This window comes from Panthera onca, chromosome A1 (assembly GCF_046562875.1).
Source record: "Panthera onca isolate mPanOnc1 chromosome A1, mPanOnc1 haplotype 2, whole genome shotgun sequence".
Lineage (NCBI taxonomy): Eukaryota > Metazoa > Chordata > Mammalia > Carnivora > Felidae > Panthera > Panthera onca.
Window position 1 is genome coordinate 149,863,410 of NC_138339.1, and position 22,395 is coordinate 149,885,804.

At 42.8% G+C, this 22,395-nt stretch overlaps 1 non-coding gene across 1 annotated transcript; it reads left to right on the forward strand.

The window, feature by feature from the left end:
- The first annotated feature begins 2,462 nt into the window (after nt 1-2,462).
- TRNAP-UGG (transfer RNA proline (anticodon UGG)) lies at nt 2,463-2,534 on the forward strand. The gene has a single exon. It is a non-coding gene; the product is annotated as a tRNA-Pro (tRNA).
- Nucleotides 2,535-22,395: the final 19,861 nt, after the last annotated feature.

Genomic DNA, 22,395 nt, shown 5'->3' on the forward strand with positions numbered 1-22,395 from the left:
GCCAACACGAATTTCCGCTTTTCTTAGAGACCAGGCCTTAGGCGGAGCTGCCTGTTCCTTGACACTTAGATGCCCACCGACTAAAAGTGGCTTTACTTTTTGAAGAACCAAACCCACTGCGTCCGTGACCTTTCGATCACAGGCTCCGCTGGCTCCGCGCGTCTTCTCCACAGCGGTCCTTCGCTGGTATGCTTCGCAGGCTCTCTGCAAGTTCGTGGAAGGTCTTTCCGTTCCCCTCCTCTCACCTACTCAGGCCAGGGAGTCGCCCTGGTCTCTGTCTTCTTCGTTAAGTGGGGACCACCTGTCTGTGCTAACCTCTTCACAACGCACCCTGGGAATCTATTTTAGTCTGGAGGGGGACTAGGTTTAAGCCTTACCCTTGGCTCGCCATTGCTCTCCACAATCTAGCTTCCATAGTGAGGTGGTTGTCCAGTAGGGCAGGAACATAGGGTCAACGAATTCCAGGACCCCGGGACGCGCAGGTGCCGGAAGGTGCTGGTACGCTCCTGGCCTATCCTGGGCGTGTCTGTTCGGGTCTTGAAGCACTCTTGGCTCTTTGGATGGGAGCCGGCCGGTGCAAAGGCCTGTGGCCCCCATCCACCACGCTCCCTACCGGCTTACTCCCTTTGCCTCTTCTCCGGCGTCTACCCAGGTTTCCGCAAGCTTTTCTCCACTCTGTTGCCCCAGGCCGGGGTTGTTTTCGAAACCCGAATCGCGATAGAGTGCTGCCAGGAGTCAGCCGCGTCCCCACGTGGGGACTTTTCTGAAGGTCCCGTTTGACTTGGAGAGAGGACTCTTGCGGGCTGGGATAGCGCGGCGGGGCATGGTCACGCCTCTGCCTGAGCCACGGCTGCCTAGTAGTGCGGGCGAAAGCCGTGGCGGGATGGTGCCCTAGACCCTCCGTGAGCCTGGCTCTGCCTATCTGGCAGCGCCCCAGTTGTTCACTGGGGATTTAGTTTCATTTTGTACACTTGACTTCCTTTAACAGCATAAATAAATAAATAAATCAAAGTCAGAAGGTCAGCAGTTGTGTTTTTATTGTTTTGTTTAAAAGAAAAACTAAATGGTTAAAAAAAGACCGGAAGTAAATGGGACAATTATAGTCTTTAGGGCAGGTGTTACTAATTGTGGAAGTTTGTACTTTTCTTTATATAATTCCATAGAGAAGAGAAGCAAATGCTTACGACACGGAGGTGGTAGTAACGCAGGCCGAGGACACACGGTGGCTTAGGGCAGAAGAGAGCCCATCTAACGCTTTATGCGTCTCGAAAAGAGACGAGGACAACGCCAACGCCTTGTGGCGAAGAGGCGGGTTAGCATTGTGTTTTCCAAGGAAAAGTCCGAGAGGAGCAGCGAATGGAGCGGTCAATGCAGAGGGATGAGCAAGATCGTGGAGTGGCAGTAGATAAATTAGCACTTTTTTCCTTGGAGGAGGTTAACCACCATTCGTCTCCCACTCATTTTTTATAACTGCCGTTGTGTAGGAAATTTCTTTGCTGGCTGCACAAAAATAAACCTTTGGACCAGCTCTGAGTGGATTTGTGTGAATTTTACAGCAGGAAATCAGAATCACTGGTTTTTGTTTTTTTACTACTGAATAATCCAGCGCAGTTAAAGTCTTTTTAGGGAAAGCAAGCCTGAGACGAGGGAGGACAGCGCCCGCACAGCCCAGGACCCTGGTTTGGCGGGAGCCGATGGCTGCTTCAGTGCAATCTCGGGACAAAGCTTCGGGGACGGAGAGCCGGGGCATTCAGCCTGCGGGCCCAGTGTGCGCGCGCGCTCTAGGGCAAGCCTCCAGGGCTGCGCAACCACCACTTCAGCCAGCCACCCCAAGGGAGCGGGGTTTCCGGTCATCTTGTTTCCGCCTTACACTTCCCTACATTTTGTGAAGCTTTTGCAAATAAGGGTGTGTTGCTTTTCATGTTTTCATAAAACAATAAAAGAAAAGCTCTCTCCCTTTTACCAGGCGCCCCACCTGAAGGGACTACTACCTCGACTTCATTTCGCTTGTGGCGGCTCAGGACCCAGTCAGTCCCGCGTCCCCTCCAAATCCCGCGCGCGGTCTCTCCAGGAGCCCTGGGCTTCTCCCGGCCTCTGAGCCCAGACCCTGGGCCTCCAGACTTGAGCCTTGCTTGGGCTCCCTTGGGCAGGGGCTCCCAGTCCCCAAAGCGGAAAGTTGCCCCTGCCTGCTGCTCCTACCTGCTGCTAGTGAGGCACTCCTTAGGATTCCAGATTACATACAGAGGGACCAAGGGACACGGACCATTTACGCTGGGCGAGCTACCTACGGATGAGATTAATGGCAGATGCCCAGACTGTGGAGTAGGGATGCGTTGGGTGTGGGAGACTCAGATCCAGAGAGCAATTTCAATATGTCAAAAATAAAAGTCTCCGTCGGTGATAAAAATTACTTCTTGGAGAATCTGATTATGAGTTGAGCAAAAAACAGCTAAGCACGAAGTGGCTCGTTGGTCTAGGGGTATGATTCTCGCTTTGGGTGCGAGAGGTCCCGGGTTCAAATCCCGGACGAGCCCACTTTTTCAATTCTACTTTCTAGCTAGGTCCCTTATGTCGATGGTTTTGTCCTTGAACAGAGTTGGCATATCCAAGAGCTCTGAGTGTCCTGCGGTTTAGTAAGAAGAGCAGGTAGGAGAGTGAGTGAGCCGTTCCAGAACTGAGGGTCGCAGTTGAAGGGTTGGGTGCAGAACCGTTCGCCTTTGTTTTCCGCCAGCATGGGACCTGGAACCATCTTTTCTCAGTCGTAGAACTTTGCATCTAGTGTACCCAAGGAGGCTCTCTTAATCATCAAAAGTCTTACAGGGATTCTCCAGCCGGAAGTTTCCGTAGTGTAGTGGTTATCACGTTTGCTTAATACGCGTGGAAGTTCTCGGTTCAAAGCTGGGCCATAGCAATGTGTGGGGCTTCCCCTGCCATTTTTCTTCTTACTACTTAACATTTGGAGACTCTGTAAATCAAACTTGGTCCTGATTTAGAACATCCACCATCATCAACTACTTGCAATTTACTACATTGGGGTACACTTGGAGACTCTATGGGACATACCAGGGTCCAGTTCAGGACTTCCACATCACTTCTGCTTGTACAGAGACACGCGATCTTCCAGGATGGAGAGAAAAGGTATCTACACAGCCGTTTTTCCGCCTCAGCCACGTACGCCTGTTAAATACCTCATCCCAACCCACTCACTGTCTAGGACACCAGAGCGCACAGAGACCGCACAGAGCATCCGACAATCCGTAGCAGACTCACGCTGCTAAAACGGAATCCCAGACACCGAGGTCGGAGCGCTCCCAATTCTGCCTCATTCCTCTTTTGTGACCCAAAGCAAAATAGCATAAAGCACGTCAAGGAACTAGCAGCGGTGGAATTCATACCCACGCCTCCAAAGAGTCTGGAGCCTTAATCCAGCGCCTTAGACCGCTCAGCCACACTACCCTGCTGCAAAGTCCCTTTGGGTGTCTTCACTGCTGATAACTTTTCAAAGGTTTTTCAGGAAAAGGAAGCATTGAGGAAAATTTACAGGTTAAAACAGAACCGTATCCCGCCCGGAAAGATTAGTTTAACCAGAGTCACAGGCAGGGAACCTGAGCTCCACGAGCGCTGACAGAGAAGGGTAGGCGAAGCGCACACCCCACGCCTTGGTTTTGGGAAAGACACTCAAGTCACTCCCACCTCTCACTTTGGGGAATGGGCCTGAACGCAGGGGAAGACTTCTATAATCTCACCTTGTTTTTAATTTTTTTTCAAATTAAACTGTGAGTGTATATTATTTTCAGAAATTAATGCGTAGGAATCTTGCACCCCCTCTCAATTAAAAAAACAAAACAAAACAAAACCCATAACATTTTTTGTTGGCAGTAGCACCAGCACTTTCAGAAGTAGCTGAGATCTGAGGCCTCCACCCGTGCAACTCTGCTACCTAAGATTTCCCTCCTTTTCTTTCTTCTTTTTTTCTTTTTCCTTTTCTTTTTCTTTTCTTCCTTCCTTCCTTCCTTCCTTCCTTCCTTCCTTCCTTCCTTCAACAGCAAGCAAAAGTTTATTAGAGTATAAGATTAGAAAGTAAGAATAGTAGTAAAGCTCTGTTTACAGAGAGGGGACATTTAAAAGTGAACGCCCTGATTTCCACCCTTTAAACAAGTGTTTCAGCTGGAGGTATCGGGTCTTGAAAAAACACGCTAGATTGAATCCTATGCAGGGTATCCTCCCTTCCCTCCCCATTATACAAATCCATTAAAAAAGTAAAACCAACTCGGCAAATCCGGGAAAAAAAATAGAAAAAAATTCATCAGAAAACCCACAACTCAGAAACAACTATCAATATTTAGTGATCAGTATCAATATTCTCCATTAACTTTTTCTTGCACCAGTAGGTCTACCTCCTATAGATACAGATTTGAATCACGTATTTTGTTACGGCAGCTCGAACAGAAGTAGATAGTTTACTGTTACAAACATCAATAGATTTCACTCACATTAATACTGAACAAAGAAGTCAGGCATAAAAGATCCTATTTTCTGTTGATTGCATACATAAGATATTCAAGCATGAGCAAAACTAATCTCTGCTGATAGAAGTTAGAAATACTGTTACTTTGGGGAAAGAAGTGTAGGTACTGATGGCAGAGAGACAGGAGGTAACAGTTTCGGGTGCTGGAAACATACTACCTTGATCTGGGTGATGGGCACGTGTCCCACTTAGTTGGGTGCTTAAGATCTTTGCACATGTAAAAATATTTGCACAACAAAGATATTTTTCACAATAACAATTTTTTAAAAAAGAGGGGTTCCTTAATTCAAAAGACCATTTTTTATTTTTATTACTGCATAACAAATTGCCACAAATTTAGTGGCTTAAAACAACACAAATTTATTATCATACAGTTTTGGTGGGTCAAGAGTCTGGAGACAAGTTAGCAAGGTCCTTTCCTCATGTTTCACCAGGTGGAATCATGGTTTTGGCCATTGCTGCCATATTCTCTGAGGCTCAGGATTCTCTCCCAACCTTATTAGCTGTAGGCAGACTCCAGTTTCTTGTGGTTGTGGACTAAAATCCCCATTGCTTTGCTGGCTGTTTGTTGGATGCTGTTCTCAGAGCCCTCTTGCTGGCTCATTGACCCTTTCACAATAGGACACTTTACTTCTCCCTTGAGGCCAAGAGTGCAACCTCCCCTGGTACTTCACTTTTGTCTGAGGTTTCACCTGATTAAATCAGGCCCACCCAAAATGGATTTATTCAAAGTCAACTGACCAGTGAACTTAATTACATCTGCAAAATTGCTTCTTCCATAAAATGTATCATGATCATGGGTATGATATCCCTTCGTATTTACTCAAGGGAAGGGGAGTATACAGGGTATGTACACCAGCATGGGAAACTTGGGACCCATCTTTGAATTCTGCCTACTGCAGTTAGACACAAGAACCAGATATGGAAGCATCTCCCAGCATAAGAGCCTTTCCAAGTTCCTTCAGTCTTTTTGTTTTAGTAACTTGTTAAAAATGTGACCCTGCAGTGAGGTGAGAGGGAGTTCTGGCTTTCCCTTCTTCCTGTGTGTCAATGCTAACTTTCTGTTTTTATTTGGCAACATGAGACTAAATGGGCTTGCTGTTACACTGCACCAAAGTGGGCAGAAACAGAGGCACCCTTGGCCAAGGTGCACCCTGGTGCTCTCCCTGCTGCTTGTGTCATGTGGGTGGTCAACTTCCTCCAGTTCTTTTAGTTCCTTAGGACTTCCATTTGTATTTTTAGAAACTTAAGGATTATTCCATCAATATGTACACAGAGTAGAAAAATTAGACAGGCATAAGAATAATTAGCATAAAGAAAATGAAAATCACCTTCAACAATGCCACCCAATTGTTAATATTTTGCTTAGAGCTTTTCAGATTCTTTTCATGCATATTTTAATACACACACTATTTTAACAAAAATACTTTGCACTGTCTTGTAACTTGCTTTGTAAAAATATTCAAGAAGTGTAATTATTATACTTTCATGCCATAAATTCCTTCTATATCATTTCACCCTACTTTTATGAAATTTTAAACAGAAAGCAATAGGCCAAGGAGGTGGGTCAGGTGTAGCCCTTAGGAACTAAATCAAAGAAGCTCATTTACACATGTGTTTTTGGTAAGTCAGTTAGAGAAAGACAAATACCATGTGATTTCACTCATGTGGGATTTTTTTAAGTTTATTTATTTATTTATATATTTTCACTCATATGTGGAATTTAAGAAAAAAAAAATAAGCAAAGGAAAAAAGAGCAAGAGGCAAGCCAAGAAACAGACTCTTAACTATAGAGAACAAACAGATGGTTACCAGAAAGGAGATGGGGGGAAAAGGGGATGGGTTAAATAGGTCATGGGATTAAGGACTCCACTTGCTGTGATGAGCACCTGGTAGGTGTTGTATGGAAGCACTGAATCACTATATTGCATACCTAAAGCTAATACTACACTGTAAACCAACTGTAGTTTAAATAAAAACTTTAAAAAAATAAACACATTATTTGGTACTTGTCCACAGCTCCTTCTAAGAAGCTTCAGATGGTTTTAAAATAAGCCTTTCACCTTTTACCTAAGGAATTACTGCAACCTATTAGGAGGGGCTGTGTGAAGAGTCAGGAAATAGCTCCAAAACTCACTTGTTGAGATTGTTGAGATCCCCTTGCACAGGAATATGACAGAGACCAATCAACTGGTTGATTTTCTCAAATAAAGGCACATGTAGGATTTATAAGAGAAAGAGAGGAGAAAGGAGAGAAACATCACAGCCAGTCTTGAGAGTGAGACTTTTTTCTCACAGGTAACCTGCTTAGCTGGAGGCTATCCAAAGTCTAGAGCCTGTGGTGAATGGGCTGGCTGAGCTCATGGGGAAATGATTTATTTATTTCGGTTTCTCCAAAAAACAAAACCAAACCGTGAGTACTCAGCTGTTGAGGCATGCTGTAACTCTGTAATGCTTGCAAAATGCAGATTGTGTCTGCACCATTTTACTTTATACTCATTATAATAATTCAGAATACTTCATTATAATACTCATTATAATACTTCAGAAATTACACACAACTTTTTGTTTCTCAGTCATGTCTAAAAGTAACAATGGAATTCAGCAGTTTCTTTTATTTTTTAAAACAAAACATTTTCCAATTATTCATGTCTAGTATATAGAAACACAATTTATTTTAGCTATCGATGATGTATCTTGTAACTTTGCTAAACATGTTTACTTCTAGTATTTGTGTGTGTGTGTTTGTGTGGGGTGGGGGAGATTGTGGTGGATTTTCCCCATAGATATTACATCATTGTGACGAATGAAAATTGTACCTCTTCCTTTCCAATCTGGATGCCTTTAATTACTTTTCTCACCTTGTTGTACTGGCTAGAATGTCTAAAGCAATCCTAAATAGAAGTGGTGAGAGTGTAAATCCTTGTTCTTCTTTGGGGGAAGGCTCTCAGATTTTCAACATTGAGTATGATAGCCCTTTCTAGGGTTGAGAGTCAATTCTCCTGGTTTGCTGAGTTTTATCAAAAATGGACATTAGACACAAGAAAAAAGAAACAGAACTACGTATGGTGACAGATGTTAACTAGACTTTTTGCAGTATAGATTTCTCTGCTCTCCAAAAATAGAATGTTCTAGAGGTGCCTGGGTGGCTCAATTGGTTAAGCATCAGATTGTTGATTTTAGCTCAGGTCACCATCTTACGGTTTGTGGGATAGAGCCCCACTTCGGGCTCTGTGTTGACAGTGAGGACCCAGCTTGGGATTCTCTTTCCCTCTGCCCCTGCCCAGCTTGCTCTCTGTCAAAATAAATAAATAAACATTAAAAAAAAAAAGAAAGTAGAATGTTCCTATGAGACCTTTGGTAAACCAAACTGGCATAAAGTGAAGAGTATTGCCCACTTTCTGAAAGTTCAAGTTACACTACTTTGATTTTACAAAAGACCTGGATTAGTATGGTCACAGCTTTTCCCTTAAAAATTAAATCTTCTTTGGATTTCTTTTGGTTAATGAAAACAGGTACTAATGTAGTATATACTACATTATCAAATATACAAATATCAAATCATTATGTTATACACCTGAAACGAATATAAGTCAATTATACCTCAATAAAAAAGTTATGAATCCAGAAAATGTTTTGTGTAATCTTTATATCTTATTGTTTAGCCATAAACATTATGTAAGTTTCTACTGGAGAATAAGTAAAGCCCGTTATTAAATGTCCCTAAAAAAATAATATTAGATTTTGTCAAATGCTTCTTCTGCATTTACTAGGATAATAAGATGGTTTTTCTTTTTTAGTTAATATGGTGAATTATATTGATTGATTTTTCAAATGTTAACCTGGCCTTTATCAGTAGCTGAAATCATCTGGGTCACTTGTTGTTGTTGTTGTTGTTGTTGTTGTTGTTATTGTCTGGCTCTCCTGTGTGTGTAAGCTCCTGTATCCCTAGACCCTGCTGACAGTGCTGTTCCATAACCTAGCTTTTCCCCTCAGCTTTATTGAGGTATGGTTGACAAATAGAAATTGTACATATTTAATGTGTATAATACAATGTTTGTACACAAACATTGTGAAATAATCACAAACTAATTAACACCTCTATCACCTTACATAATTTTTTTGTGTGGTGACAACATGTAAGATCTACTGTCAGCAAATTTTAAGTATACTATATACATATTTTTTAAAGTTTATTTATTTGAGAAAGAGCCAGAGAAAGCACGGTGGAGGGGTAGAGAGAGAATCCCAAGCAGGCTCTGCAAGGACAGCATGAAGCCTGATACCAGATCTGATGTGGGGCTGAGATCAGGACCTGAGCTGAAATCAAGAATCAGATGCTTAACCAACTGAGCCACCCAGGCACCCCTACAGTATATTAAATATAGTCATTACACTGTGCATTAAGTCTCAAGAACTTACTCATCTTATAACTGAAAATTTGACCAATGTATCCTATTTCGCCAACTCCCAGTCCCAGGTAATCACAATTCTACTCTGTTTCTTTGATTTTGACTTTTTTAGATTCCACATATTAGTGAGATTATACAGCACTTATTTTCTGTGTGTCTGGCTTATTTTCCTTGGCATAATGTTTCCCAGGTTCATCCATGCTGTCACAAATGGCAGGATTTCCTTATATTTTAAGGCTGAATAATATTCCATTAAAAATATGTCACATTTTCTTTATTCATTCATCCATCAGTGGACACTTAGGTTGTTCCCACATCTTAGCTATTGTGAATAATGTGGTGTCTAAGTGGGGTGTCTCTCGGTCAGACAGGGGCCTTCAAATGCGGGGCGATGATCAGATGGAAGTCAATGGCATGGAAGGTGAAAGAATTCACTTGAGGCAGGACAAAGGAGATAGTTTACTGAATACACCACAAGGGAATAGTGGGCAGGAAAGCAGAGAGGCTGTCTGCAACAAGGCAGTGGGTGTGGACCATTCTTTAAAAGGAAAGGTGAGGAGGTATGGTGACCTACAGAATTCTCCCTGTTTTAGTAAGTGTGCCTAGTTGTAAGTAGCCCATTGGTTAGTTAAGGTCTATGGATATTTAAAAAAAAAATTTTTTTTAACGCTGATTTATCTTTGAGAGAGACAGAGACAACACATGAGAGGGGTAGGGGCAGAAAGAGAGGGAGACACAGAATCTGAAGTAGGCTCCAGGCTCTGAGCTGTCAGCACAGAGCCCCGTGCAGGGCTCGAGCTCACAAGCTGTGAGATCATGACCTGAGCCGAAGTTGGACACTCAACCAACTGAGCCTCCCAGGTGCCCCATGGCCTATGGATATTTTGAGGTGAGTTGCCTGATATGCTTGTCTATATTGCATTGCTCAAGACTGTTTGCCAAAAAGCAGTCTCTACATTTCCCCCCACCCCCCACCCTGATAGATCAACAAGGAGAATCTATGGCATTTGGGTGGAGGTCTCCTCCCCAGTAGCTTCTTCCTGCTTAATAAGGAGTGTAGAGATGTCCCTACCTAAACTTGTTGGTTCATCAAGGATTCTGTGCAGCCATAGACCAGAGCATGGTATTATATTAATGTGCTGAGAGGCAACTTGAGTGAAATTCTTTGGTGGCCAGGTCCATGGGACTTGTGAGAACGGGCCCTCTGATGGTATGGGCTGGAATCCCTGTTGAACCATCATTCATATATGGAATTGTTGGATTCTGGAAGAGACGGATTTAACAAAGAGATTAAAGAAGGGGGGAGGACCAATAATTACAAGTATGAGTATTGAGGCCAGGGGTCCTAAGAAGGGAAGGAATTAGGATAGTCATGAACAGGGTTCCTTTCCAGGAAAACCATCCTTGTGTTGCATGGTCCAGGAAGGAGGAAACCAAAAGAAGGTTATGATGTGAGAAAGACAAAACTTAGCCCCCAAAGGGGTGATGATTGTATTGTGAGAGCAAGACATCAAGGGATTGGGGAGAGGAATAGCTCCAGGTAAGTTATGATTTCTGACCAAGTGAATTCAGAGAGGTCACCCTGAAGAAAAAGGTGGAGAATGAAGTCTTGGAATTGGGAAGGAGAAATTGTAAGAGTTTTGGGAGAAAAGTATCAAGGGGCATTTTTCTAAGATAATATCATAGAATGATTGAATGTGAGAGTAGAGATTGGCCATGGGCCAGACTCATGGGCCTCTAGGCCTCTGGGTTTGTATCACCAGGGTCTCCTCTGAATAATAGGCATAGATCTCCCACCTGGTCGCAGCTTTGCTTAGCAAAGGGCTCCTTATCTGGGGCCAGAGAGGTCTTGATTTTGGAAAGATGGATCCATGAGGAGAAGCTGTGAAGTTTTTCTACTGTTGGAGTGGTCAAGAGGACCTGATCAGGCCTGGTGCAGATAGGCTTTTTGTCCTGTGAAACAGTCTTAAGGTATACCCAATCCCAGTATGTAAACTTTGGATGTATGTTACCTGAGAAAGAGGAGTTAGGTTTTGAATTGTGCTGGTTTTGGTGGTCATTAAAGGTGGAGACAGTTTGCCCTAGGGATATAACACACTAATTAGAAAACAAAAAGAAAAAGAAGCCCAACTAAGGGTCCTTTGATAGTTGACAAAAACCAGAACATCAACCCATCATTAAAGGAAAGAGAGGGATTGTTTAAAGCACCAATTGAGTATTCATGTCAGTTAGTAACTCAGTCACATTTTTGTGGTAATTTGGAGTATATACATAATACTCTGTTTCAATAAAGCATAGGTACCTCCTTGAGCTGCAGTCAGGATTTAAGGGCCATTGTTTGAATTTGTCCATAACTGCATGTTGAGTTTAGTTAAAGGTGGCTGCTGAATGCTTGGCTAAAGCCTCTATTTACAATTTTATATCAATAGAGGTGGCTTCTGGGACAAATATGGCTAAGGGATAAAACCATCAAGAAGCTCTCTGATGTCTAGGTGTAACAATGTCCTAATTGTGAGAATCATTGGCAAATAGAAGAATTGTCTGGGGATATGGGCATCCCCCAGTGCATCACCCAATCTAGTCATAAGGAAAGTGGGGCCGGCCACCCATTATTTTCACAAACCCATAGTTAATCCTATGACGTGGGGTATACGCTGACTTTTAAGGAGAAATTTTGTTATTCCAGCTACATGGAAATGGTCAAAGTGCTAGCTAAATTATACAATTGTTGGGGAATCCATTTCATTTTCCAGCTCTTTAAATAATCATATGCCATCAGGTCCTGTTATTATCCCCACAGAATAACCAGCATGAAGATTGTCCATACAAGGGCTATTGTGGCAATTTACTTCAAAGTTGTCCAGCTGAGGCAAGAAACTTTTAACAAATATTTTTTTTAACTTTTTTTTAACACTTATTTATTTTTGAGACAGAGAGAGACAGAGCATGAACAGGGGAGGGGCAGAGAAAGAGGGAGAAACAGAATCCGAAACAGGCTCCAGGCTCTGAGCTGTCAGCACAGAGCCCGACACGGGGCTTGGGCTCACGGACCATGAGATCATGACCTGAGCCGAAGTCTGACGCTTAACCGACCGAGCCACCCAGGCGCCCCGTGGCAAGAAACGTTTAAAGACAATCAGAACTAGAACTTAACATCCACAAAGGTGTGTTATTGAAACATATTATTTATTTATTTTTAATGTTTATTTTGAGAGAGGGAGTGAGGGAGAGAGAGCAAGAGCGAGCGAGTGGGGAGGGGGAAAGAGAAGGAGACAGAATCCCAAGCAGGTTCTGAAGCTGTCAGCACAGAGCCCAATGCAGGGCTTAAACTCCCAACCTGTGAGATCATGACCTGAGCTGAAACCAAGAGTCAGAAGCTTAACCCACTGAGCCATCCATGTGCCCCAAAACATATTTTTTCTTTCTAAAATCACCCTTATTCCAGAGATAGCCAAATCAAGATGCTTTTAAAACAATCCAATTTTAATAAACTTGGCTTAATTATTTACATAAGCTCAGCAAGAACAGTGATTAGCCATATAGATCTTTTAAAATTTGCTTTGCTAGAGGGGCACCTGGTGGTTCAGTCAGTTAAGCGTCTGAGTCTTGGTTTTGGCTCAGGTCATGATCTCATGGTTCGTGAGTTCAAGCCCCAACTTGGGTTCCTTGCGCAGTCAGCATGAAGCCTGCTTGGGATCCTCTCTCTCTCCCTCTGTCTGCCCCTCTCTCAATAAATAACAATAAAAAATAAACTTAAAAAGAAAATTTGCTTTACTGGAACTCTTTATAAGGAATTTCAATTGAACTTTTAGTAGTCTCTCTAGACCAGAAGCCTAACCAAACACCTGACATTAGACATGCCTGCAATACCTTCAGATTTGGGTGAATTTCTCTTCTCCAGGTTCCCCAAACATCCTGAGTTTCCTGCACCTGCCAGGAAGTGACATTATTTACTCACCTGGTAAGGCTGCTAGGAACTCTGTCAACAAGGTATCAGGCCAACATTTCCAAGAGGCTTTATGACCCCATGTTTCATAAAGTTAACTTCAGTTCCTTAAAGCTGTCTGGTCATATCTGAGTCTATGGATGTCTCTCTCAAATAGGACATTCCAGTCAAAGCCTGGGTAAATAACCAATGTTTCCAATGGTGCCCTGTTACAAGGAGAACAGATTCTTATTGAACTTATGCAAATGATATGATTGCCATGGAAGAAGAAATACTTAGAGACTTTTTGAATTTTAGAGAGTTCAGGTAGAGAAAAGTTAAATGCTTCAATTCACAAATGAATACTTATCACATTTTTATAAGTCATAGATATCTTATGAGAAAATTTCCTTAATCTGGAAGAACATTAGAAACCAGCAACGTTTCAAACAAGAGTCACAAAACTATAATCATCGTCTTCAGTTCATTTAGTACCATTTACTAATTCTTGGTCAGTTTGAATGTAGCTTTTTAGTTTAGGTCTGGAAATTTTTACCCATTTCACTTTTACAATCTTAAAGATATTAAGACTTAAAAAAAAAAGTATTTTTCATGAATCTCCTTGAAGACAAAATTCCTTTTGTAAGAGCATCAGAACAATAACTATAAATGACAAAAACTCAGAGCCAGATATTGTTAATGATATGAGAGTTCATTATGAAGTAGCTGACAAGGGAATTTGGTTATTTCTGTGCCCCATAACACTTAAAAACCAAGAATATCAAGTGATGACCTTATACCTGAAACTAAAATACCAAATAAACAAGCCTAGCTATTCAAAGAGACTTCAGACTTCGTTCACTATTTAAATCTCAGGGAAATTTGTTATAAACCTTAGAAAGTTTTGAAGCACATGCCTGAATAAGATTACTGATAAAATCAAAGACCTGATAAGCACAAAACATAGAAACTGTTTTTTTCTGGGCAGACAAAAAAAGAGAAAACCACTTTGTTTACATTTTCTTATCAAAAGCAAACCAATGATACAAGAAAACTTTGTCTTTTTCACAGAGAGAAAAGCAGAATTTTAATCTTACACCAGTGTACTTCTAAAATCCATTCATTTTAACCTTAGTCTGTCCTGACAGCATAAAATTCCTTTCCAAAGATTTCCCTTCACAAAGACCGTCTACAACTTTCCTTTGCAATTAGATTTTATCCCAAGCCATTTCTCTCCAAGCCATCAGTCTCATTTTAGGACAAAATTACTTACCTTCAACAAAAATGTAATCCCATTCCTTATGACTTTCTTACATATCTCCCACTTTCCTACATACAGTATTGCTTCCCTTATTTCCTTCAGTCTTAACTCTTAGTTTTCACTGGAGACTAAGGTTTCTAAGTAGTAACCAGTTGTGAACTGTTACACCAGAATTCGTTAGATGGCAAATTTGTGAATCAACTAAGCACAAAGTATGACTAACAACAGACTCAAATATCCTTACTTTCTCTGCAATAAGAAGTCAAAAGCACAAACCTATGTTCAGTAATCAATGATTTCGTATTTTATCTCATTTGGAAAAGACTTAAATGTCCAATGAATTCAACCTCAATTTATCATCCAGCAAAAGTTTAAAGTTCCAGGTTAGCAAAGACTATCTTAACAATACCCATGAAAAATTTGAGACAGATAAAACTAACCATCATTTTAGGTCATCTTTTTTTTTTTAATGTTTATTTATTTTGCGAGCGAGAGTGTGTATGTTTGAGCATGGTAAGGGCAGAGAGAGAGAGAGAGAGAGAGAGAGAGAGACAGAGAGACAGAGAGACAGAGAGAGAGACAGAGAATCCCAAGCAGGCTCCTTGCTCTCAGAGAGGAGCTGAATGTAAGGTTCGATCTCATGAACCATAAGATCATGGCCTGAGGCAAAATCAAGAGTTGGATGGTTAATCCACTGAGACACCCAGGTGCTCCAGGTCATCTTTTTGCTGACAAATTGCAACAGAGATAACACAATCTTATTTTTCACCTTTAGTAAACTTTGGTAGAGTAAAAGTTTCAGTTAGTTTAAATATTGAATTATGTTCCACTTGGGTCCACTCAAAAGTCAATCAGTTTGGGGGTGCCTTGTAGCTCAGTTGGTTAAGCCTCCGACTTCAACTCAGGTCATGATCTCTGGTTGGTGGGTTCGAGCCCCATGCCAGGCTCTGTGCAGCTGCTTGGGAATATCCCATAGAGTCCCTTTCCTGAGGTAGAATTAACCAGAGACAGTTGGCTCCAATCATAGCATATTAACCCAGGAAATGAATGAGGAAGAAGCCCCTACAATACAGCAAGAGTAACCTGGGTCTGTTAGGAGAAGGAACAGTGAGAGAGCCTCCAATATGTCAGAAGGAAGTTTATTTAGCCTGATTAGTGGCCAAGCACATTCCCTAATAGGCTCTTAGGGTCCTGATTTAGGGCCATGAAACAGAGCAAAACAGGTATGGGACTTTCCACTTTGCTGGAGGAGTTCCAGCAAAGGAGGGCAAGGTGGAAATTACTCTTAGAAAAGAGAGTTCCCAGGGAGGGCGATACCTCTTGATCTGGGAGTTTGTCAAATTTGTTCCACCTTTTAATAACACAGTCCAAGGGTGAGGCGGAAGGAAGAAAGGGGGTTCCATGGTAAGACCTGCTTGTTGATTGCCAAAGGGAATGGAGCTCTTACTGGTGGTCATGATTTCGCTCAGGGCGTCCCGCTGACCTGAAAAAGGACTGGACCTATATGAGGGGACTGACTCTTTTTGGGCGTCCCACCAAGAGGGTCACAGCAAATACGGGGCAACTGACTCTTGGGGCATCCCACCCAGTTGGGAGCGAGGGGGGGGGTTGTCCCACCAAAAGAAGGTCACGGCAAATGGCATGACACTTCCTGTTGGGGCGTCCTGTGGCACCAGGGAGAGCCAGATAGGGGTTTGGCCAAACCCGGTCAGAAAAAGGAGGCAGAGGACTCACCACTCAGATGGGTGGGAACGTGCTTGCCTGCAGATCAAAATGGTGGCTTGATCTGTGGGAACAGAGGGAAAGAGACAGAGGCCCAAAGAAGTGAGGCAGCTGAGAGCAGCTAGCATCAAGAAAGCGTCCTAACCAAGTGTGTAATGTGTGTGAAGTCACCTTGGGTGAGCTGTCAGTTGCCCTAGACTCTGGGAGCAGACTTCAGTGGACGGAGTGAGAAAGCAGAGGAAAGGGGTTTTTCAACCTCATCTGAAGGTAGTGTCGGTCCTGTTCACTCTCTGACCTTTAAACCACACTGGAAGCCGCCCTAGCTGGAGGCCTTCGTTGTCTGTGAGGTACTAGGGTTAGACTGCTGAAGGGCCAGAAAGAGACAAGAGAGTGAAGGAGGGGTCCCTGCAAGGGCAAAAGGGAGATCTCTCACCCTATAGGGCAAGGGAGGTCTGGCTGGTTCCCCTTTGGGGCTTGGAATTCTTACCCAAAAGTAACATTGGCGGGTAGTCATCAGTTCCCCAAGGAGTACTAGAGGAAAAGTCTAGGGAAATTCCCGGAGAACTGGGGAGAGTCCCATACTGGCAAAGGCTCCTCATGTGAGGTTCCCCCCAGATGTGGCAGGGGGAGGGTGGCCACAAAGTCTCCCTGTGCTAGCCACCAAATATGGTGTCTCTCAATTGGATAACTGTGGAGTCCACCCAAATGTGGAGTGATGATCAGGTGGAAACAAATGGCATGGAGGTGAAAGAATTCACCTGAGGCAGAACAAAGGAGATAGAAGTTTATTGGGCACACTGCAAGGAAATGGGGTCCCGCAAGGGCAGGACAGCAGAGGAGAGGCCGTCTGCAAAGAGGCAGTGGGTGGGGACCATTCTTAAAGCAGGAAGGTGAGGCAGTATGGTGACCTAAGGAATTTTCCCTTTTTTGGTAACTGTGCCTAGTTGTAAGTAGCCCACTGATTAGTTAGGGCCTATTGATATCTTGAGGTGGGTTGCCTGATGGGCCTGTCTGTATTTCATTGCTCAAGCCTGTTTGCCGAAAAGTAGCCTCTACAAATAATGCTGCAATAAACTTGGGGGTGCAGATATCTTTCAAAATACTGATTATATTGCCTTTGGTTATATTTCTAGAAGTGCGATTACTGGATCATCTTGTAACCCCAAGTTCAGGCAGGGTGGAAGTAACAGCATCCCTGTTGGTTGATGAGGGAATCACCCAACACACATTACACCTTTCACAATGGTTGCCAGTGACCTCCGTATAGTAAGAGCCATGAACACTATTCAGTTACCATCCTTTTCAGTTCTCTGAAGCATCAACACACTGAGTTTGTAATATGATACCACATCTAGTTTTGTCCCACCTCCTGAGCCTCTGTGTCTGACTCTCCTCCTCCATGTTGGAATTCTGCAGGACAAGGGTCTGGACCTCTTTCTCATGTCCCCTTCCATGCCTGTCAGTAGGATCAACAGCTCTTGATTTTTAACTCTAGCTCAGATCTGTCACCTGGCTTCCTCTTTCACTTCCACTCCAAGTCTCTCCTACCCCACAAGCTCCAGATCCACACCAGAACAAACATGTGCCCTCTCCATTCTCCAAACAGCAGCTTCTGCACCTTCCCCCCTTCTGGAAATGATGCCAGCATGTTCCTCGCTTTTCACGTCCACTAGGTAGCTCTGGACAACTCCACTGCCACAATCATCTCCCTCCAGGATTATTGGCACACCCTATAGTCAGGACCCTCACACCCCCTACCACCAGCACATCAGAAAGGTGTCATTTCTTCTGTGCTCACTCCATTAACTAAGCTCAAAGGGATGCATGAGCAAACCCCAGAATTTTTAGTGAGAAATAAAACAGAATAGACACTCATGATGAGTGCTAGGAAACAAGGGGAAACCAGAAGGTAATAAGTAAGCAAAGAGCAGGCACTGCACACCCTCTTGCCTGGACAGAGCAGGGGGCAGCTGTGTGGACAGACTTAATCCCTCCCAACCTTGTGAATAATTTACTATCTCAATGCACATATTTTGTAAAATACAACCAATCATCTAGAGAAAAAATTCTTAGTTATACTTATAATGACATTCCTAATCACTGCAAGCTCTTCAGTCACAGCTTGCAGGCTCTAACTAATGCTTCCAGTTATTTGGGATTCTATTTCCGATGTGCAGGGGGAGAGCCTTGCTGTTGGCTCCCTCTACTGTGGACAGGCAGTGGTGGCAGCGTTGGAAGTGAAAAACACCTGTTACGGGTAGAGAGGTTTGCTTATTCTGGCGGTGGTCAGTAACAGTCATCGGGTCTGTGAACTTGGATGGGGGAAAAAAATAGCAGAACTCATATTTTTCCTAATCACTAACTGAAATTCAGTCTTTTATTATGAGTTCAAGCTACAGATCCCTGTAAGATTAACAGGACTTGTAACTTCATTGCTGGTAGAAACGTCAGAAGTTTTCATATCACATCATAGTTGATGTAGATACCTTGAATTACCCTTTATGCTCCTTAGTATTTAGAAAATTGTGGAAATTATTAGATAAGCTTCTATATCTTGTTACTAAGTGTGTCAATAAATCAGCACATTTATTTCTATATTGCAAATTGATTCTTAAAAACATTTTTGATTACTTTTCCATAGAATTGAACTCCTTTGTAATCTTATGTATTTTGTACATATAAAAACATTCTGAGAAGACGTTCATAACTTTCACCAGACTTCCCAAGGGGTCCCTGGCCCCAAAAGTTTTGTTTGTTGAATAAAGGATTATTACTGCCTATTATTATTATTATTATTATTATTAACTTTTCATTTATTCATTTATTCAGCAAACATTTATATGATCTGCTCCTGTCTCTGGCATGTCCTAGTCTAGATCCTAAGGGTACAAAGATTCCTGCCCTCAGGGAGTTAACTCATGGACTCATGGGCAAGACATCTGTTCAGATTGAGAAACAAGTAAGCGGAGGCTGGAGAGGCAGGCAGCTGCAAAGGGAGAAGGACAAGATCTCAGGAACATGGGAAGGTCAGAGTGCAGCAGTGGGATAGCATGCCAGACTCCAGGCCCAGGTGCTCTGGATTAGATATTGTCAAAAATCCAGGGCAATTCTGAGATAAGTGTTAAAAAAGAAATAATAAGAGTCACTTGCCCTAAGCCCTCCATTAGCAAATGAAGACTTAATATTTAACCTAACTGCAGTTTCAGCCCCTCAGGAATGTAACCTTTAACCAGTAATCTGGAATTACCTGGTCAGCGCTAGTGAGAAAATTTGCCTGATAGACCCCTGCTTTCCTTCAAAGGAAGGTGACTCTGCCTGAAACAAGACTTTTTTTGATAGAAACTTCCTTTTTTCTACCCCCTTCTGCCAATAAAAGCTTTCCATTTTGTACAGCTCCTCAGAACTTCTTTCTGTATGCGAAGATGGAGTGCTGCCATTTCATGAATTGTTGAATAAAGCCAATATATTTTCAAATTTACTATGTTGTACTTTGTTTTTTAACATTGGGTATCTCAATAAATCTTATGTGTAGAGAAGGTAGACTAGAGTGAAGATAAAGCAAAGAGGGAACAGTCACTCACTTTGGCCAAGAGAGGGGGTGTTTGGTCTTATGTGAGTGGCACTGGGACCTTGTTTTTGTCTGTGCTTAGACATAATGAAAAATGGCCTTGCTTTGTTTCATTTTATCACAGTCTCAGAATAATCTCGCCTAAGATTGATATTCTGTAGACTTATGTCAAATAGGAGAGCAACATGACCTACCTGTGAGTACCTGGCTAGCTTTTGAAAGTCGGGGCTTCTGGTGTGTGTGTGTGTGTGTGTGTGTGTGTGTGTGTGTGCGCGCGCATGTAACTTCTCAGAAGTTGTCGTGGTCTCTTTTTACTCTCTGTGTCAAGTGTCCTAGATTTCCTGGGATAGCCTTAATGTGAAATATTTTCCTCTTTGTCTCATAGACCAGAATGAATATGCTGGTATTATAACCAAACCAACTGAGTTCGCTCCTTGATGAGTCAGAAACTGTGCCAGGTTGAGTTGTCATACAAAAGAAACTATTTGCAGCAAATAAGGACATCACAGGGAATAGCTTCCAAAGCCAGGACTCCCTGAGCAAGGGTGGATGGGCTCCTTTTATTTAGGGTTAGGTGAATGTTTAGATAGGGAAGCCTTGTCATCCTATGTAGAGGCAGGCATAAGGTGTGTGCACCTTAAGGAAACATACCTATACATACATTGTATGTTACGTAAATGAGGCTTGAGCTCCTCCTTGGGTGGAGATTTTAGTATTATATTAATGAGGTACAGGTAATTGTTGGTCACCCTCGAGGTCACTCCATGGTCCATCTGTGCAGGCAAGAGTCAGGGGTTAAGCTCAAACTAGTCTGGGTGGTCTGGGCCAGGGCAGTCACTATTGCTTGAGGGGCGGTTTCACTTTCCATTTGCCTGAGAGGTAAGCTAGAAAGAAGAGCTTAAGAGAAAATGTGGGACAAAGGCTGGTAAGTACAAGCAGGTGAGAGGTAAAGGTCAAATCTTGGGTTCTAGCTGGAGACAGCACTTAGGTCTAAAGATTTTTATCCTATAGAAAATTCCTGATGATTTTTAACACTAGCTGCTATTTATTTAAGTCGCTGCTACATGTCAGATATTCACAATAAATACTTAAACTCTAATCTTAACTAAAACCCCATTAGTAGGCATAGTTTCCTTATTGTACTCTTGATAGAAGGATTAAGTAACTTCATAATAGCTAAGAAGTGACATAACTGGACTAGGATTCAAGCCCTAGTGTTCTGACTCCAAAACTCAAGGGTTTTTCACCATTAGCTTTTCTGAGGGCTTGAGCCCCAAAGACTATGCTGACAAATCAGAAATTTCTCACCTCTAAGGGCTCCTGGGTGGCTCAGTCATAGGATTCAAGCCCTAGTGTTCTGACTCCAAAACTCAAGGGTTTTTCACCATTAGCTTTTCTGAGGGCTTGAGCCCCAAAGACTATGCTGACAAATCAGAAATTTCTCACCTCTAAGGGCGTCTGGGTGGCTCAGTCAGTTAAGTGTCTGACTTCAGCTCAGGTCATGATCTCATGGTTTGTGGTTTGAGCCCCATGTTGGGCTCTGTGCTGACAGTTCAGAGCCTGGAGCCTGCTTCAGATTCTGTGTCTCCCTCTCTCTCTGTTTCTCCCCTGATTGTGCTCTGTCTCTCTCTCTCTCAAAAACAAACAGTAAAAAAAAAAAAAGAAATTTCTCAACTGCCACGAGGAGTCCCACCAACTTCCATCACCTTCTCCTAGTGGATCCAGGCTGGATAGGATACGAGGTGCATCCAGTGTCCATCTAGACACAGCCTGATTTATAAAATTTTTTTTAACGTTTTTTCATTCTTACTTTTGAGACAGAGCTTGAATGGGGGAGGGTCAGAGAGAGAGGGAGACACAGAATCTGAAACAGGCTCCAGGCTCTGAGCTGTCAGCACAGAGCCCGACACAGGGCTGGAACTCACGGACTGTGAGAACATGACCTGAGCCAAAGTCGGCCACTTAACCGACTGAGCCACCCAGGTGCCCCTAGACACAGCCTGATTTAAATGAGTACTTTGCACTTCTGAGGTCCTTCCAATCCTGGGAAACACCCTTGCCCTTGTTAAAAACAGAACAACAGGCCCCAAATGGAGTCACTTATGCTAAGCCTCAGTCACTGAACTGAGATTTATTTATAGTTTTGACTCTCCCAGGAATAGAATTTTAACCAGCCAGTTGGGAATTGCTTGATCAGCACTAGTTAAGTAATCTGCCTGATAGACCCCCCCTGCCATCTCCTAAAGAAAGGTGATCTTGCCATAACCAATTCACTTTTTTTTTTTTTTGCTTAGCATAGCTTCCTTGTTCCCTCTCTCCTTTGCCTACAAATGTCTTTCACTTTGGATGACTCCTCAGAGCTCCTTTTCATTCACTAGATTGAATGCTACCCAACTCATGAATCTTTGATGAATAAAGCCAATAAGATCTTTACGCAAATAAGATCTTGAATTTTGTTTTTGATCACACTTAATAAAGGCCACCCTTTGCCAAGCACTCAAGAGGCCCATCCGTTTTCCTCACACTCATTGACTTGGTTCAATCTGGGACAGGGAAATTGAAGGGACCCCATGGGGGGAAAAAGCCATTTTTTCCTTCACTGCTTTTCAGTTTCTATTCTTGCTAGGGCCTGCACCCCCACCCCACTATTACTCTACATATGTCTTGTGATGCAAATAGCATATGTCCTCCTTATAAGAGACAGAGATGATGTCTTTGGAATCTTCCAGCACATAGATAACATCTAAGGAGTGATGGGGCAAGGTGTTCATAAACATTCTCCAAGACTGTGAGTCCAAACACCCTAACAAGACCTCTGGCTTCAGGAAATGAGTATTTTTATTTATTTATTTATTTATTTATTTAAGTTTGTTTAGAGAGAGAAAGAGTGTGTGTGTGTGTGTGTGTGTGTGTGCGCGTGCGCGCGCCCGCGTGCAGGGGAGGGGCAGAGACAGAGAATCCCAAGCAGGTTCTGCACTG